Raw genomic sequence first — 21,300 nt, forward strand, 5'->3', positions numbered from 1 at the left:
TAATCCTTGGAAATAACCTAAGAAAATGTCTTCTTTTTGACTCAAGTCTAAATACTTTACGATGGCTATGCAATACCTAATATCACCATTATCCGTGTGTGTGTATGCATTCCTGAGCATGAGCACATATGTTTATAGCTAATCATAAAAGATTTCAGCATGCTAATACCAAGGAAAGGATTTTCTGTGTATTATCGCCTTAATATAGCTTGTATAGTGATTACTGACTCCACAAGTGGGCTCATGTTTAACTCCTCAGGGCATGATTTCTACCACACACTACTAATAGCATAAGCTTGAAGTTTAAAATGAGAATCATGGTGCATACCTCCTCTAGGTGCTGTGAAGCTTAAGTGAGCTAAAGTCTATGATGAGATTGTGTAAGATAAGTATGAAAAGCATGAGATATTTATAAATGGTGACTGATATCCAGCATCAGTATTAATGACTTCCAAACCAGCATTCTAAGCCTACCACGGCACCACTGATTTAAGAGTATTCATATAATTATAAAGTAAATGCAGTATAAAAGTAGAATCAAAAAGTAGAAATAAGACATAAAGGGAAATGAGTATGTTTAGTATACAGTTACTGAATATTTTATTTCCATAGCATTTGAATTCCATATGTACATTAAAGCCATCCACATTTTATTCTGGATTTTTGGCATTAACAAACAACAATCTTTCCAGTTTGGGTAGAGTTTATAATAGAAGACATATATGTTGCGTGTGGTGACACACACCTTTAATCCCAGCACTCAGGAGGCAGAGGTAGGAAGATCACCATGAGTCCAAGGCCACCCTATGATTACATAATGAATTCCAGGTCAGCCTGAGCTAGAGTGAGACCCTACCTCAAACAAACAAACAAACAAAAGACATATAGAATATAATCTCTTTATAATATTGACTTCGGTTAATGTGGACTATTTCATCAACTGAATATGCCACAATTATAGTAGCTAATGCCCTTATATAAACATTTACTTAATGATTTCATTGTTAAAAACAAGTAAATTTCAACTAGGCATAGTGGTGCACACCTTTAATCCCAGCACTCGGGAGGCAGAGGTAGGAGGATCACTGTGCATTCGAGGCCACCCTGAGACTCCATAGTGAATACCAGGACAGCCTGGACTAGAGTGAGACCCTACCTCGAAAAAAAACAAAAAAAAAAAAAACTAAATTTAAAAAAAAGTAAATTTGTCAGGCATGGTGGTGCACTCCTTTAATCCCAGAACTCTGGAGCCAGAGATAGGAGGATCACCATGAGTTCAAGGCCACCCTGGGGTTACCAGGTCAGCCTGGGCTAGAGTAAAACCCTACCTCAAAAAAAGTAAAAAAAAAAAGTCAAGTTTTAAATGCTTTCTTATTAAAGCTTTTACTTTTAATTAGTTTTGAAAGTAGAAGCCTTTATGTACATATATTCAGTTGGTACTGTAAGACAAAATTCAAGATTATGTATGCACATATCTTGCTTTTGCATGTATGAGAGTCTGTGTGACTATTAAACATTGTGTTTGTTTTGTCTCACCCTGACTCAGTGGGTCTAATGTTTTACTATGTTTCTCACTATTCTACAAGGTCACATATTTACCTAAGTCTTTTTTATAAGTTAGTCATATGAACTTTGAGGAAGAAATATGCATTTTGGGCATGTCACTGTAGAAACTACCACAGTTTGTTATCACCCTATTGATTAAACATTTTGGAACTACTGTTCGAACAGCTTGAAATTCAGCTACTATAAAATTATATATATATACATACATACATATATATAATTTAAATTATATATAATCATATATGTACATATGTAAATATATATCATCAACATGGGAAATTTTCTCCCTTAATGTTGGAGTATAAACTGATCCCTATAGCCTCATATGTTTGTGATTAAGCCTCACACATTATCCTCAGCTAGTAAAGCATTTGGGAGATGGAGCATTGCTATAGAAGTTGTCAATGAGGACAGACATCGGAGTGTTATCATTCAGCCCTCCTTTCTAGTGCTAGATAGCTTGCTCTTGCCATTTCCTTTCAGCTGATGTGACAAAATATGACACCCTGTCTGCTCAGTCATGTTGTCCCTGCCATGATGAAACTTCCCTTCAAAACTGTGATAAAAGTCAACCCTTTCCTGCCATAAACTGCTTCTGATTGGGTCTTAGGTACCAGCTATGAGATATAACCACTATGCAAAATATGTCACTACAAAGTAGATTCATCTTATAAAAGTTCAAACAGAAAAAAAAAAAAAGTGGCGAAAACACCTATAAAGAAAATTTTAGAAGCACATCATTTCAAAATAGCTATTGAGTGGCTAATTATTAATGAGAATAATTCATCTGTCTCATTTCTGCTCTCTACACATTTGTTTGTACAATACTTTGGAGATCACTGGCTAGAGACTCTAACCTACAGTTTAAGTATGTTGCTAAAAAAATTAAGAGGCTCTTTGACTAGAGAATTGGATTTGTTGCATTAAAAATAAAACCATAGAAAATTACTGATAAGTAAGTTGTTTTGTTGAATATGAAATCATGAGGGTAGTTGGATTGATGGACTGGGTAAATAGATTAATGTAATTTAATACTCCAGGTAGTTAAAGTTGTTTAAAATTTTTATGGTTAAGGTCATTGTTCTGCTTTCTCTGAGCTTTATTTTGTGGGTTGGCAGGCAAGGTTTATCAAAGTACATTTTTGATTAAAGCATCACCTTTCACACACTGCAAAGGAATTATATATGGATTAGGGAGATAGCTCTGTGAGTAAAGTGTATTTTGTACAAGCATGAGGACATGAATTCTAGTCACAGAAGATATATAAAAATGCCAGGTATAGTTGAGGTTGCATGCACCTATAATCCCACTGCTGAGGAAGCAGAAACAGGTGGATCCCTGAAGCTTATAGACCAGCTGGTCTGTCTTAACTAGTGAGCTTGAGGTCAATAGGACCTTGTCTCAAAGAAGGTGGAGAGAGTCCTGAGGATGATATCCAAGGTTCTCCTCTGGATCCCACATGCATATGAACACACACAGTAAAGAAAGAGAAACTTGGGGCTGCAGGAATGGCTTAGCAGTTAACTCATTTGCCTGCAAAGCCAAAGGACCCAGGTTTGATTCCCCAGGACCCACATTAGCCAGATGCACAAGGGAACACATGCATCTGGAGTTCTGGCATGCCCATTCTCTCTCTCTCTCTCTCTCTCTCTCTCTCTCTCTCTCTCTCTCTCTCTCCCACTTTCTCTGTCAAATAAATAAATAAAAATAAAATACTTCAAAGATAGAGAATGTAAATATGAAAAAGACATGAAACTTACATGTATCGAGTACTTCCTATGTATTATGTATGTGTATATAGATATGTATATATGTATATATGTGCACATATAAATATTAAATGGGTATCATGTGACATTTTCATAGACATAAATACTGTATCAGATTACACATTTATCTCCTCAGATGTTTATCATTTTTAGGATGAAAACATTCAAAATCCTTTCTTTTAGCTTTTGGAAGTATACACTACATTATTGTTATCTATGGTCATAGTAGCTGAGAGTAGATAACTTTCAGAGACTAAAGACAGAAGTGAGAAAAGAGGCATGGGGAAATGTAGACCAGTGTGTACTAAGTTACAGTGCGATAAGACCAAGAAGTTATTTGTTATTGCACAGGGAATCTATGGTTATCCTCACTGTTGTTTCTCATAAGTCTCTATGAAGATAGTAGGAATAAAAGCGCCAATGACTGAGCTACTTTCCCAAGTCCTCATAGGTTTTAAGTGGCACAATGTAACTCCAACTTCAACTTTCAAGTTCCTTCTAAGTCACCATGCTGCCTTTCAGCTCTATATAGCTAACAATCTTTCACTCTTTGATGAAGGTAACACATTTAAAAAAAAAAAAAAACTGTTGAAAAGATACTGTGAGACAGCTTAAGTGAGTTAAAAATATATTTTATGCACAACATAAATGTTACCATTGTCCTGATGATTAAAGTAAAATTTTAATCTTGTTAGTGATGTTTTGTGAGTCTGCAATTGCCTCTCTCAGAACCTTTCACTAGTGTATAGAACACAATGGCATTGAGTTTCTCTTCAAAACCTCACAATTTACTTTTAGTGTCACAACATATTACACATTATCAAAAGATCAGAACACCAAGGATGACTAGTAGTCATGCCCAGTGGTCTGCAGAAAACCAAGATCTTTTATTTCTTACCACAGTAATAGAAGAAAAAATAACTCTAAACTTCAAGGTAATTGATGGGAAAGAAAGAGTGCTGAACAGCCCAATAGTCTACCACCATACCACCCTAAACACACCCAACCTTCTCTGATATAGTCCAACAGTAAATCATTTGTAAAGTGCTTGAAAATGTGGGAGTCCTAGGTTCAATTACCATACACACAAAAGAAAACGACTGGGAAGAGCATTCAGAATTTTAATCAAACAAATCTCTTTTAAATCAATCAAAACTATAGCAGAACAAAACTCCAAGGCTAGGGACCATTGACAAACAGGTAGAAGAAAGAATGCAACAGACAAAGGAAGAGGAGGAGTGTTTACAATGTCGTCAGAAAGACATAGACACAAAAGTAAACCTAATATTCATGACCTTACAGTGGCTGACCCTACCTACTTAAGACCTGCATGGCAGAAGGAAAGAAATGATGACATCAAAGTAGATGAGACACTAGTTAGTAAGAAGAAGGAATTCCATGAAGGGGAATCTGGGAGAGGGAAAGAGGAGGGTGGTGGGAAGGATAATCCCATGGCATATTGTTTGTATTTATATATTATTGTTTAGATATTATACCATAATCATGGTATATTGTTTATATTTATGGAAACAGTCAATAAAAGTATAATGAAACCATAGCAGAGCAAAGGATAAAAGATGTAGCTAACTTTTTAATTTTTTTTATATTTTATTTATTTATTTGAGAGAAAGAAGAAAATAGAAAAGAGGAAAAGAGAATGGGTGTGCCAGGGCTTCTAGCCACTGCAAACAAACTCCAGATGCATGTGTCACTTGTGCATCTGGCTTACATAGGTACTTGGGAAACTAACCTAGGTCCTTAGGCTTCACAGGCAAGTGCGTTAACTACTAAGCAATCTCTCCAGCCAACAGCTTACTTTTAATCCTGGTTTCTTTATTGTCATATTTCATTCCTCCTCGCTTTACCTTACCTCTTCATCTTTACCTAACAAATGTTTATTGTACATTTACTATGTCCCTGGAATTTTTGTAGTACTATTTGCTGCTCTCTAGTAAGAGAAACTGGTAAAAAAAAATATGCATTCATGATACTAGAAAAATATATAGCATATAATATATTAAAGTTCATCAAACTGAACAAAAAACATATTTGGAGCAAAGAATTGAAGAAAATTCCTTAACAAAATAAAAATAATAAAGAGATGATAGGATGAGAGATGACTAATGTTAAATTTCATTTTCACTTTGAATGGATTCAGAATTACCTAGAAAACTAAAGTGAGCCTCTAAGAGTGCATATGAGGGTATTTTAGAGGGCATTAATTGAGGGTGATAAAAGCACGCTGAGTGTAAGTGGCACTGTCCCATGGGCTATGGACTTGGGTAAGATAAAAGAGGTAAAGAAAGAGAGCAAGCTGAACTCCATCTTCATCTTTCTCTGCTCATGATCTGCCAAGATATAATGAAACAGCTTTACTCTCCCCTACAATGGATGAGAACTGGTCTAGAAGCCATGCCTTACACTGTAACAGACTGAATCCTTTTAATCTATGAGCTAAAATACTTCTTTCCTTGAGGGTTTTTTTTTTTTTTTTTTTTAGGTATTTTATCATAGTGGCAGAAAAGTGAGGCAAAGATGATGGCAACTAGACAGATAGCCATATGATAATCATTTCTAGAAGGGAAGCTAAATTTAGATACATGCCATTATACATGGTAAGAATGTGGCATTTTTGTTAACATTGTTCTTAAAACTTTGGTTAATTCCAAGAAGATATATTTGATAATAAGATATATTATTAGTAGTAAAAATAAAATAAAATTACAATAATTTATAATTGATGGATACTAAAGAATATAAAATTTTCAGAATTAGTTTTGAAAAAATAAGTATAAATATAAGATCTTTAATCAAGTCTTTCCTTTGAAACTTTCATACATATGAAAGAAGAGTAGTAAAATGAATATTTGCAGCATTTAAAAACAATCATCAACATTCATTGATTTTTAAAATGTTGCCACATTTTTCCTCTCCTCTCTTTTCCTTTCCTCTTTTCTCATTCTCTCTGTCTCCTCCCACATTTGAGACAAAATATCAGGTTTTGGAACATTTAATTCCTAAATTTTCATCACATATATCAAAGTACTTAAGAAGTCAATATTTTATCAAGGGCAAGCAGTACCTAATTAGCTGATATAGTAAGAAAAAGTACCCTTTGTAATAACAAAAAAATTAACATCTTAGTCCACTAGGATTTTTATAGAAAAATACAGTAAGAATATGAAGAATATGAACACATTTATTTCTTACAGTTCTATAGACTGTGAAGCTTAAAGAAGTAGGGCCATATAAAATTTCTAGTAGGATTCACTTCCTGATTCAGAGATGGTGGCTTCCTGATGCCTCCTCATGTGGTAGATGTCAAAGCAGTTCCCTGGGGTCACTTTTATCAGACCATCATCTCATGCAAGGAATTCACCTTCTTAAACTGATCACTGCCCTAAAGACTCCTCCTCCAAAATCTATTCTCTTGAGGTTTAAAATGTCATGATATAAAAAATAAAATAAAATGTCAACATATGACTTTTAGAAAGATACAATCCCTCAGACTATAGCAATTAATCACCTTATTGGAAAAATATGCTGAATACAACTCAAAGAAGTATAAAAATGCACTGATATGTATAAAGACAAAGTATATTCCTGCATAGGAGATATCAAGTAATAACATTTCCATTTTTCTCAGATTCATATTTGCATATTACACAAATATATGCAAATTAGAATTGTACTGGGATATTTTTAAAACTTTAACAAGATCTTTCTAATGCAAGAAAGAAATACCAGGCGATAATCAAAAATATAGTTTTGAAAAGAAATAAGGAAAGAAAATTGATTCCATATTTAGGCCTCAAACAAAAATTTTACACCATAAAGTTAAGACATGAATCTTGTAATATTTTTGGAAAAATAAGATAAGTTGAATAAAATAAAAGATCATTTATAGTAATGCCACCCGAATACAGCTGTGGTTAATATTTAGGTAGAACATAAATTCCAAATTAGCAAAAAATTTCAAACCATTCTATCACAGCAATTTGTTTCATCTCTGAAGGATGATATAACTTCTCAGAATTTCAGATTCCTATCTATAAGATTAATTTAAAAGTACTTTTTCAGGACTCTATGTATGAGGATACTTAAGGAATGCAGAATAGTGTCCATATATTAGAAAACTTTGAATATATTTAGCTGTTATTGTATAGCTCTTTGGAGATTAAAGTCAATTTTGATTCAAAATAAACTTCAGCGCTATATAAAGAGTTGTTAAGTTTAAAAATAAAAATAGAAACCATAAAATGGGCTAAAATTTATCAAATCTTTTTAACATAATACTGTAAATTATAAATCTAAGCATGGAAAAATTCTGGAAGAAAATGTATTGAAATATTAACAACAGCTGTATTTGAGTGGTAAAAATATGCATGGCCTGTTCTTTTATTGAACTCATCTGCATAATATGTTATAAGAAACATATTTTAACTCTATGTTGAATTTTTTTTGAAAAATAAGTAAGCCAAGATAAAATAACTACACTGAGAGAAAATATGGGATTTAAAATAAGCATGAATATTTCCAAATTCTTTCAAAGCAAGAAACACCTAACTCTTCCAAAGTGAGTAGAGTCAAAAAATGTGTATCCAGTTTCGTTCTTAAAAAATGAGTAAAGGACTGGAGAGATAGCTTAACAGCTAAGGCACTTGCCTACAAAGCCAAAGGACACAGCTTCGATTCCCCAATACCCACATAAAACCAGATGCATAAGGTAGTTCATGTGTCTGGAGTTCATTTGCAGTGGCTAGAGGGCCCTGACATACCTATTCATTCTCTCTCTCTCTCTCTCTCTTTCTCTCTCTCTCTCTCTCTCTTTCACTCTCTCTCTCTCTCTTTCCCTGTCTCTCTCAAATAAATAAATAATAAAGACAAGAAAAAAAATGAGTAAGAAGGTGGCAAGTAGAAGAACTATGGTACACGTAGAAAGGGTGAGGAGAAAAACCAGGAGTACCCTACTTGCAGGTGGGTCCTACCTTTTGTTGTCATTTATAACATGCATGCTTTAGAATCCCACAGTCAAGTTCTGAAAAAAAAAAAATCACATGTCTTAAGTAAGTTTGCAAGTTTGTATTGGGCCATATTGATAAACCTGCAGGTTAAAGATTGGGTGCTTAGGTTTATGAGATATATTTCCATGTTAAGATCTTTTCCTTCCTTCTGCAGATAGTAAGAAGCAATACATTCATCAATGTGTAGATCCTTGAATGAACCAGTGAATGAAGGATGAAGTGATTGAAACATAGAACTTTTTTTTCAAGGTAGGGCTTCACTCTAACCCAGGCTGTCCTGGGATTCACTATGTAGTTTCAAGGTGGCCTTGAACTCACAGGGAACTTCCTTCCTCTGCCTCCAGAGTGCTGGGATTGAAGACATACGCCACCAAACCTGGCTGAAATGTAGCATTTTTAAAGGAGAGAACACTGTGACAAGAATGGCTGGTAGGACAAATCAAGACATATTATAAGATGGTTGTGCAAGTGATAAATGGTGAAGCCTGATGTGTGAAATATTAAATTTAGCTAAGAGGCCAAGTCAGCTAATTTGCCACCTGCTATAAGCCAAATCATATCAGCCCCCATCTCTTTTATACTTCCTCTTCATCACTATGACTGTGTATTTTCTCATTTCTATTCATTGAGGAAGTGGAAGATAGAAGCCAGCATGGCACTGCCTAGGCAATGCTTAGCATGAAAGAGACGATAAGTCAAAAAAAAAAAAAAAGTGCAGGAAGAAGTAAGCTAAGGCAGGAAAGAGAACCAGTGGCAGAGAAAAGAGAGAAGAGTAGAATAAGAAAAATAAATAAATAAATAAAGACAGACCAAAGTCAGGGGGTATACAGAGAGATAACCAAAACATGAACAGGTTAAGAGTTTCTTTGATTACTGAAATAGTGCCTATTCACAGGAAGGAAATTGTCAGTGTTATTTATGATTATTCCAGCATGCAATTTATATTGTGTTTCTTTCTACTCTTTATCCCTTTCTCCATTTCTTGTGCTTTATGGAGGGCGTCTGTCTGCAGATGAACAGGCTTTCCAGGTACAGTCTATGTGCCATTGCTGTTAGTAGACTGCTACTGGTAGTGCAATTAGGAGGCTCAGAGCTACCCTCTAACACACAGCCAAAATGCTCCAGTTCCCAAACTGCCTTCAACCCTAGTGTAGAAGGGGACCACCTTCCCATTCCAGCCAAAATTTTTACAAAGCTATTTGAATTCTTACTCTAAATACTGGAAGTTAATGAATGGTTGAAACAACATGGTCAGCACCAAAGGACTAGCACTGCTGTTATCTGATAAAGGCAACGTAATTTTATTTGCTACATTTCTACTTGAGTTTTAGATCCTCACTCACAGTGCTGCATATAAATATATCCTTGTCTGCTAGGAACAGTTTTTGGAAAGACGATATTTTTATCTATCTGAATCTGAATAACCAAAAGGGAAGATTATGCACATCATGTCTTCAGATTAGAAAGAAAACAACTACGTTTCCATGAGCTACATTGACCACATCATTTATTTCTGTTGGCAAAGGTACAGTGCCTAATGAGTAAAAATAAAGCTAGTGTTGCCCCTCAAGAGGTTCTTTTAAAATAAAATTCATATACAGCATATTTGAGGAATGTTGTTTATTACAGCTTGGTAAATATTTTTAAAGACTTGTTTTGATGGAAGCTGTGTTTCATTTCAGAAAAGAGGTTTGGGGGGATATTGTAGCAACTTAGCATATGCAAATCCACAGTATTTCTGCACTGGAAAAGGAGAGGCTGGCATACAGATATTCAGGACATAATTCTACGTCTATTCTGCTTGCATGCTATCTGCATAAGAAAACATTGTACATGATATTAAATTCATGATATTAAACTGGATGATAATTATACAATAGAAAAAGATTATATCACATGCTTTATAATAGGCAGTGATCTTAAAGCATTTAAGGTGGTGTTTGCAATAGAGAACTAGGCACTATATAATGGCTATGAAAGTCAAAGTCAAATGTGTCAAAGTCACATTCATTAGGTAGAATGGTGTATAATAGAAAATTGAACTTGATAGGTATATTCAGAAAGCATTAGAAAAAAACTATGAAAACAAATGAACCTTAAAACTTGTTCAGTTTTGAATATCAGGAAATACATTTAACCAGTTTACAAAAAGGGGGAAAAAAGCAGCATTTTTTGAGTTTGTTTTTTTTTTTTTTAGTTTAAACATAAAATGCAGTAAAAGTGTTTCTATGTTTTTCTTGTGTAAATGAAGATTGTCCATTCCTTAGCCAGATTGTTGGCCCTGACCACACTGAACATCAGCTTCCAAATCCATTCTTAAAGAAACTATGATACTAGCATAAGGTTTTGACCATGGAACACACCAAACAATTTCTTTGATATTCTCAAATTTTGATGTAAGTGGCACTTGGATATGAATTCCAGAAGTACAGCATCAAGCATCCCTTGAAAACTTATTAGAAATTAACCAAATCTCAAGCTGAAGCCCAGACTTAAAAAACCTGAGGTAGACTCTAAAACCCAGTTGTTTAACAAGCTCCACTGGTACATCTGAGAATCATGGAAACAGTAGTAAAGTTCTTCCTAATAAATGTGCACATCTATTTAGTTACTCAGCCATGAGTAATCTGTGAGTAATCTATAGCTTGAGTTGCTGGCATACCTGACAGGCAACTCGAGGGCCAGATAATAGGGACAGAAGGGTCAGGGGGAGGGAGTGAGAGTTTGGGGGGAAATATACACAAAACTAAACCCAAAATGAACTGGTAGCATATAAACTTTTCTTTTTGATAGAAAACTAAAAGACATAACCCTCAAAAGGAGTATGGTAGGATCATCTGATTAAAAAAGTGTCCTGGAGAGGGTAGGATAAAGCCTAACCTTAAAGTATTTGGTTCAGGTCTATAACCCCCAAGTACCAGAAATCATTTGTTATCCACATTGAACTACTGGTCAGAGAGACATACAAGGTGCCTAAAACAAGACAGGCTTCTGTCAAAGCACTTTATTACCCACCTGAGGTAAAAGGTAATACCTTATTGCTAAAGACACCACAATCTACTAACACAGAATACAAAGTGACTCAGCTGGAATCCAGAAGGGAGTTATCCCCAAATGTTTAGCCTGTTTCGTATTGGAATTGCTACATGAGCTACCAGGGGAAAGTATCCAACAATGATGTGAGCAAGCAGGGGTCAAAGATACTCAGAAGCAACTGGCCTGACAAGATGTACACACTAGCACAGTGGTAGCACACAGACTTTGTGGGTAACCAATGGCTTTCTGATTGACTAAGAGATCTGCTCAGTGGAAAGGAACCCGTGGCTGGACCTGGGAACCAGGTCAGAATCCCATGGAAACCAAGATTATAGTCTCCCATAACAAGCTCCCACTAGTCTTCGGCCAAAAGAGGGTCTACACCCATCAAAACCTCTCTACAGTAACAACTATTTTCCCATTTAACTATGCTCTTTTCAGAAGGTAATGAAACCAGAAGAGACAAACTAGCCCTGTACTTCAGCCAAGCTCCAGGTGAAATTACAGAGGATTTCGGGATATGAACAAGAGTGCTGCTTCCATGGCAAGCCTGACAATCTTCACCAGGTGCTGGAGAAAGATGCTGAGGATATTCAACACATACCAAAGCAAAAATCCAGAAGTTCCTGAGACCTAAACACTGAAGTTGATTTAAAACACACCCACCACAGCTCAGGAAATTTTGTGGAAGAGGTGGCAGAAAGAATGTAAGAGTCACAGATCAGAGGGCATAACCAGAGGCACCTATTCACTCCAGAATGACTGACTTCTGCTCTCACAGCACATAATCTACAACCCCATGGAGAATACCAGCAACCCCACTAAGGTGGGCCTTCAATGGACTGGGGGCAAGGAGGTAGAAAATGATTATTATAACATTATGTGTCCATACAAAGCGTATTCTAGAAAGAAAGAAAGAGAGAGAGGAAGGTAGGGAGGGAGGGAGGTAGAAAGGAAGGAAGGAAGGAAGGAAGGAAGGAAGGAAGGAAGGAGGGAGGGAGGGAGGGAGGGAGGGAGGGAGGGAGGGAGGGAGGGAGGGAGGGAGGAAGGAAGGAAGGAAGGAAGGAAGGAAGGAAGGAAGGAAGGAAGGAAGGAAGGAAGGAAGGAAGGAAGGAAGGAGGGAAGGAGGGAAGGAGGGAAGGAGGGAAGGAGGGAGGGAGGGAGGGAGGGAGGGAAGGAAGGAAGGAAGGAAGGAAGGAAGGAAGGAAGGAAGGAAGGAAGGAAGGAAGGGAGGGAAGGGAGGGAAGGAGGGAGGGAGGAAGGGAGGGAGGGAAGGAAGGAAGGAAGGAAGGAAGGAAGGAAGGAAGGAAGGAAGGAAGGAAGGAGAGAAGAAAGAAAGACAACTAGAACTTCCTACAGTGGATATTGAAAGATCATGCTGAAACTGAGAAGGAATCAGTTCCCTCCTCCCTAGTGTTCATGGTGCTAGAAAGTTCTATGTGAGCTGCTAGGGGATAATAATCACCAACAGTGTAAACAAACAGGGGATCCTGAGAGCTACAAAATCAACCAACCAGACAAGATGTAGACACCTGTGTAATAGTGGCCTACCGATTATAAAGATAATGAATTGTTCTCTGGATATGAGGCCTGCTCTGTGGGATTGAATTCATAAGGTACTGAGAACCAGGTCAGAATCCATGACTTGGAAGATTATAAACTTTAGAGAAAAACTCCCACTGTTCTTTGGCTATGTTCATCAAAAAGTCTTCTGAATGCATGCATTCACCACCGACCCCCCCACACACACAGGCACACACTTGGATCCATGCTGCTCTCACACTTGGTTAGAGAATATGGTTTTCACAGATGGCAGTGAATACTGGGGAGATCTAAGATGCATCAGTACTTCAAGAAAAGAAAGCTGACTGCCTAGCATGAGATACAACATTTCTATCACATCTGCTGTTACAGAGGAAATGGTTTATATGAGTGCATTCTCATGGCTAGCCTGAGAACTTCCTCCAGGAACATGGCAATAGACAGTGAGGAAACTCAAAACTCATGAAAGAAAATCAGAGGCTGAAGAGAGCACAACAGTGAAGGCAACTTGTAACACGCTCTCCACAGCTCAGGGAACATTGCAGAAGGGGGTGAGGGAGAATTAGGTAGAGAGGGCCCAATGGAGGATCACCATGCCTGCCTGTTTCAACAGAACCAGAAGTCATCATTTGATTCAGTCCATCCAGTCTCTCGCCCTTACTTTGGAGCCAGCCTCTATCACAGACTTATCAGCTCTCTCTAAGGCTTAAAGCCCACCACAATAAGATTATAAGTAGATCCTCACCAGGTGGGAAAGGTCACTGTTTTTGGCTTTTCACCTTTCCTAAACTTCTGGATTCCTGCTCTGGTAAGGACCCCTCATCGTGGTCCTACAGGGATGAGATGAGGGGTGGGTGGTGCTGACAGCTACTCCTATGCTAGCTCTCTACCCATCCTGCCTTCCGGAAGGCAGGAGCATCTGCATTTTCTCCACTTTCCTTCTCTTGATCTGATAAAGTCTAAGTCAGACCCTGACCCTCTGGTCTATGGATTTAATTCTTTAAATTCATAAGACAAGAATCTAGGGTTCTCTAAATTCATTGGTTCATTGGCATTGGCAGAGTCCCCAAGACTTCAGCAGCAGAGGGACCAAGACTGAAAGAGCCACAGGGTAGGAAGGAATATGCAGAAGCATTGCCCCCCCCCATCCCACACACACAGACTACTTATTCATGACCCCACACTGATATTCCCACTGAGGAGGGCCCTTAGGTGAATGTAGGTGGGGAAAGGAAACATAAGACTATAACCTGATGGGAATATGAGCATAAACATGCAATATGTTCACAATAAAATTTAAAGAAAAAGAAATCGGTCTGGAGAGATGGCTTAGCGGTTAAACGCTTGCCTGTGAAGCCTAAGGACCCTGGTTCGAGGCTTGGTTCCCCAGGTCCCACGTTAGCCAGATGCACAAGAGGGCGCATGCGTCTGGAGTTCATTTGCAGAGGCTGGAAGCCCTGGCGCGCCCATTCTCTCTCTCTCCCTCTATCTGTCTTTGTGTCTGTCGCTCTCAAATAAATAAACAAAAAAAATTTTTTAAAAAGGAATGTTGTTTCTGCCTTTAAAAAAAAAAAAACAAAGAAAGAAAGAGAAATCATCTTGATACTGACAAAAAAAAAAAATAGTTCCTGAAGTACTTGCAGTAGGAAATACATCACCGGGAACTGCAATTACAAGTCTGGAATGATGGAGAGAAATCAGAATTAACAGTAGAGACAGAGGCAAAAAGGAGAGCACAGATAGGGCCAAGAGGCCAAGATGAAAAAGAAGAAAAGTTACTCTGTCCATTATAAAAATTGCAAAAATATTACTATTAAGATTTTTTATTACTTTTCTTGTTGTGACAAAATATCCAACAAAAGCAATTAAGGAAGGGATTTGGGGGTGGAGTCCTTCATGGTCCAAAAGGCATGGAGGCAGGAGCATGAGGCAGCTGGTCACACTGCACCCCCACTCAGGAAGTGGAGAGAACTGGATGCTGGCCTCCAACTCCCTCTCTCTTTTTTATTCAGTCTCAGATCCAAGCTTATGGACCAGTCCTGCTTACAGTTAGCTTGGGTCCTTCTTCCTCAATAACCTAATCTGGAAACTCCCTCACGGGTATGTTCATAAACTTGTCTCTGTGGTGATTCTAAATCATGTCAAGTTGACAATCAATATTAACCATCACAGTTTACATATGAAATTTCCCTAAAAGCTCAGGTGTTTGACTACTTGGTCACCAGCTGGTGGAAGATATTAAGGAGGTTATAGAACTTTTGGAACATGGGGACCTAAGTGGTTGGCAAAAGCCATCAAGGATAGGTCTTTGAGTGTTATGCCCTGAATACACTTCTGGTCCAGAGTTGTTGTTCCTGTTCCCTGCTGATACAAGCTATTCTTCAAACTCCCAGAGACACATAAAAACCATCCCAGTTGACAAACTATCGCTGTTCTAAGAGACTGAACTTGTGAGCCAAAATAAACTTCTCCTCCCTTAAGTTGATTAAGTATTGTGGTGGTTTGAATATACAGCCCCAGAGGCTCAGACAGTTTTTTATTAAAATGGATTTTGAAACTTGAGTCCCAAAAAGGAAAATCCTTGTTTAGAGTATATGTCAATGATGAAGGACCTTCAGTCCAGCCCTACCAGGTGTATGGAAATCAGTTTTTGAGCTCTGGCTATTCTTGCTTGCTGATGTGTGGGTGGTGTCTCTCTGAGATTGATCTATGGAAGTGAGTCAGATTCTTCTGCCATTGATGATGTTCCCCTTGAATTTTTAAGGATGAAATAAATGTTTTCCTCCCATAAGCTATTTCCGGTTGGGTATTTGTCCACCAATGTGGAGGTAACAACAAGTATTTTGACATCACAATGAGAATGGTAACTAATACAATTGTAAAACATTCATAATGAATGAACATACTCTGTGGGTATGCACAGCACAACAGTACTTTAAGAGTAAAATACATCAAAAATGCCTACATAAAGCATGATTCTTTTAAGAGTTAACAATTACTTCACTTAGGTAAGGTGACAGAATAGAAGGCTTCCCAGAGAAATGGAGGTATGGGTGATAAAAGGCAAGATAACACACAAAACAATGTTTGGGGCCAGAATCAAGATCTATACATGAAACTAATTAGGCCAGGTAAGACACCCATGAAAAGAAGCAGGTAAGGACTGCTGCTAACCAGTGTGGAGTAGCTAAGGCTAGCTGAAAAAATACATCTTCTTATTCACAGCCCCTATGGCCACAGCAAAGGCCTTCAAAACTACAGGGAAGGGCTTATCCCACTGACACCAGACCTGCTGACTCACAAGAACCCAGAGCAGAGCACCATGGGAAATACTGGGCAGAGCAAGAACACTTTGAGACAGCATTTAGAGCATCCTCAGCCCATATGACAGCTCCATCATCAGGCATCATTCCAGAGCACCACGGGGACCACCAGATAGCTCAAGAACACCTCCAGATAGCATTCCAGAGTATCCCTATACCTACTAGATCACAGAAAACCAAGAGCTCCCATTTGCCACATCCCCAAACAATATCAAGACCAGCTGATCTGAACTGCTGCTCAACCAAGCCAGCTGAGGCCAGCCACAGTGCACCAAGGGCAGAAACAGCTTCACAACCCAATGGAGGTTAGGTCAACATCCATCTCAAAAAGTGAGTGAGCTAATTTACAGGAGCAATACATACTCCAAATCTTGATATATAGGTTTGAACTAGAAGTGCTAATCATATCTCTCATCAGAGCAGGTTGCTAAAGAAACATCATAGGGAGGGAAGTAATTTGAAACACATTCACCAAGGCAGAAATACTGATCTTGTTCGGTTTAATGTATGTTTAGAATACTTTGACTTAAAAGTCATTTAATGGTTTTAATACTTTATAGTTACTTTTAATATTAAAGGTAATATGTCATTTTAAACATGTTTTATCTTTCAGTGCCTTTTTAAGAATCTCCACTCATATGTATATAGTTCATGATGGTTTTATTTGTTTTTGTGTTGTTTAGTTGGATTTTAGACTTGCTCTGTATTTTTCTCAAGCCAGTATGCTATTGTGACCTCTTTACTAGGCTTCCTGTACACAGATCATTCACTTTCCCTCTGTTTCCAATCTGTTTTCCACATTCTTTCCTCCTTATTCCCTCTTCTCATTCTCCATTGCCAAAACCTTCCATGGCTTCAAAACCCTCTAAAAGCTAAACTAACGGAACTCCAACTTCCTCTCCCCAATAACTTTGTCACTTCCACCCTTTTCGAAGGTGTCACTAGTCCTCATCCTTACCCACCATACATCCCTCCCACATTCAAGCAACCAAAATCCTAGCGTGCTATATACCATCCTTGTTGTACCAGCAATTATTGAAACCCAGAAAGCTCTTGTTAATTCAATAATAGTGCATTCATTTAACAGGCATCCAACATATCCATCAGCTTGGGTAACTTCTGCTGCTAGAATTCTACTCTGAAAGAAATATAAGACCACAGAGGTAACTAGCTCCTGTACTGAGAATATAGCTTCTGATATACATGCTTAAGATTATAGCTAATAACACAGACTGACAATTCAAGCAAGGAAATAACACAAAATGTAAAAATCTAAATGCAGTATTATAAATAAAACAACAAAGAAATCAAAGTAAAATAACTCCTCTAAAAATTATGAAGCTCACAATAATGGCTTACAATGAGAGCTAATTAGACAAAATTCCAGAGAATTTTTAAAAAGTGATTTTAAGTATGCGCAATGAAATCAAAGAATAAATCTAGGAAGAAAGTAAACTCCTGAAGCAATTTTAAGAGAACTCAGAAATCGGCTGAACAAAAAAAGGAAGTCAGTATAAGATATGAATATTGAAATGGTAATACTATAGAAAACCAATCAAAAATAACTAGAAATTAAAAATACAGTAAGTCATATGGGAAAAACACCTGCATTGAGAACTAGGAAGATGGCTTAAAGTTCAAAGACACTTGCAAACCCTGCTGGCCTAGGTTAGATTCCCTAGTACCCATGTGAAGACAGATGCACAAATTGGCACATGCACCTGGAGTTCATTTGCACTGGCAAGAATCCCTGGTGAATTCATTCTCTCCTCTCTCTCCCTTTCATAAACAAAAAGTATTTTTCGAATAGAAGTAAAACTATATTGAGATTCCCTCTCATTATGATCAGAATGACTATTATCAAATGATACCAAATGTTGGCAGGGTATAGGAAAATAACCCTTATTCATTGTTGGTTAGAATGCAAACTAGTACATACAGCCACTTTGGAAATCAGTGTAGCAGTTCCTCAAACAGCTAAAGTAGATCTACCTTATAATACAGCCATGCCACCCCTTGACATATACCCTAAGGACTCTAAACTTTCCTATAAATATATTACATATGTTTACAGCTGCTCGATTCACAATACTTAAGAAATGGAATCAGCCTAGATGCCCATCAACTGATGAAGGGGAAATTAAAATGTGGTACATCCACATACTGGAGTTTTATCCAGCTGTAAGTAAAAATGAAATGATGAAATTTTCAGGGAAATGGATGGATCTGGAAAATATGATACTAAGTGTGGTAACCAAGGCTCCAAAAGACAAACATGGCATGTTCTCTCTCGTATGCAACTCCTAGCTTTGAATACTTAGATTTGTATGTAAGTTGGAGTAAGAATCAGTAGTAGAGGCCAGAGAGCTATAAAGTGACCACAAAGGGGAGAGGGGGATGCTGATGGGAAGGAGATAGTAGGTGTGTAAGTAGAAGTGCAGAATACTGGGTATTGAAGGATCTAAGTGGGGTCAGGGGAGGGGGATAGAGTAGAAAAGGTGGTGTGGAAGGTTAATCAAAACTAACGATGCTATGAATAACCCATGTGGAATCTAGTTCCTTTGTCAGCTATTTAATACATATAATTTTCTTTTAAAAATTTTGTTATTTTTATTTATTTATTTGAGAGCAACAGATAGAGAAAGAGGCAGAGAGAGAGAGAGAGAAAACAGGTGCTCCAGGGCCTCCAGCCATTGCAAATGAACTCCAGACACGTGCACCCCCTTGTGAATCTGGCTAACGTGGGTCCTAGGGAATGGAGCCTCGAACTGGGGTCCTTAGGCTTCCCAGGCAAGCATTTAACCACTAATCCATCTCTCCAGCCCATACATATAATTTTCATATAGAGAGAGTTTGGGCAGAAGTATCCTGAGGGGTGAATAATGCTGTTCCTAGAAGCCATAGGTTGTTATCCCAGTTCCAGAAGTGGGGTATCTCCCAGTGAGTTTTTGGTCAAAGAGGTTCCTGAAGTCGCACAAACAATACAAGCTATTGCCAAGGTGCTTGATTGTCCACAAGAACTAGGGAGTTCTTATCACCTATTACTGAAGACACCACATGCTTCAGTTGCATGACACTGAATTGGGAGCCTTCTCACTGCTGGCTAGCTCTCATGGTGCTGGAAAGTGCTATACAGATTGCTAGGGGAGAAAAATCATCAAGACTTTTAACCATCAATGGACTCTTCAAAATGCACAACTGAAAAGCCAGGCAAATTGTTCCCACAATAATGGCACATCTGTTGTGGGGATAAACAACAACTCTCATTGGATTCGAGGCCTGTGCCAAAGGAGGAAATCCATCCCTGGTACTGAAAACCTAGTCAAAAGCCTATGGCTGAAAAGGCCATAGGCTCTAGGGGTCTTATTTGGCTTAATGAGTATGGTGTGTTCATCAAATGTCCCTCTAAATCTTTATGTTTATGCCCATAGACTAGTACTGAGAAGCTTCTTTTTGCAGATGGCAATGACTACAGGGGAGATTTAAAAGTTGTCAAAGTGCTGAGAAGTTACACTTGAGTGCTCAGCATTTGGTGAAACATCTCTGTCACACCATTCAAGGCTAAGAAACATTGTGGAAGCGGCAGAAAGAGTGGAAGAGCCAAAGAATAGAAGAGGGACTAGTTTGAAAAATGGAGTTTAGTGCAAGGAGACAGGAAGATAGGAAAAGGGGACACAATAAAATAATGAGAAAGGATTATTATCCAAAAATATTATGCACATGTATGAAAATTTCCTGTAACTTATTTAAAGTTCATAATAATTAAAATAATATGGATCCTGAATTTTTTTATTTTTGGTTATTTATTTGAGAGCAACACAGAGAGAAAGAGTCAGGTAGAGACACAGAGAGAGAATGGGCACGCCAGGGCCTCCAGCCACTGCAAACAAACTCCAGACTCATGCACCCCCTTGTGCATCTGGCCAACATGGGTCCTTGGGAATTGCGCCTTGAACCGGGGTCCTTAGGCTTCACAAGCAAGCGCTTAACCACTAAGCCACCTCTCCAGCCCTGGATCCTAACTTTTAATGTTTGTATATATGTAGAAAGAGGATCTAAGAGCAGACATAGGATCTGAAACTAGATAAGAAACAAGAGGGTAACAAGAAGAGAAGAGGGAAGGGCTACAGGAAACATGAAATATAACAGTAGGAAGTAGGCTGAGTGGGAGAGGGCACAAGAGCTGGAACAGGCTGGAGTGAAAGAGAAACAAAAGTGAAAATTTGTTTGAAAGATATCATAATGAAACTTAATATTTTGGATGCTAATAAAATAACTAAAAGTATGACAAAGAAAAGTAACAAAATGAAATATTGATATAAATTCTTTGAGAAATACAGTTAGATTACATAAAGTGACATAGAAAGCAAAGTGGAGCTGGAGAGATAACTCAACAATTAGAGGCACCTGCCTGCAAAGTCTAATGGCCTGTGATTGATTTCCCCAGTACCTCCTTAAAGCCAGATGCACAAAGTGACATGTGTGTCTGGAGTTTGTTAGCCATGGCAAGATCCATTCCCTCTCTCTTCTCTCTCACCCCCTCCTCTCTGCTTGCAAATAAATAAACAAATAAATTTTTTTTTCAAAAGAAACAAAATAAAAGAACAATGAACAGAGCACCTGGGATGATGATTAAGTTAATTAGGACAAGACTAGGTAAGGATGCTCAAGAAGCCTCATCTTTTGCTCTGAGTGATGGATTTGTGACTAATTCCTTGCATTAATAAAGGATGGATCGATGGATGCATGATGGATGGATGGATGGATGGATGGATGGATGGATGGATGGACGGATGGATGGAAAGATGGATGGATGGGTGGATGGATGATGGAGAAAAAAATAGCAGGCCATGAATGAACTTACAATGACCAAGAATTATGGTTGACTAATCTAATTTTTCTATATTTGATGTCTATTAATAAATCATAAACATTTTAACAGTGATAGGGTATTAGGATAATCAGAATATACATATTCTTACATGCATTCATACATTACCCATTACATATGAAAGAACTATATAGTCTAGATCTATGAGT

This window comes from Jaculus jaculus, chromosome 8, assembly GCF_020740685.1.
Source record: "Jaculus jaculus isolate mJacJac1 chromosome 8, mJacJac1.mat.Y.cur, whole genome shotgun sequence".
Lineage (NCBI taxonomy): Eukaryota > Metazoa > Chordata > Mammalia > Rodentia > Dipodidae > Jaculus > Jaculus jaculus.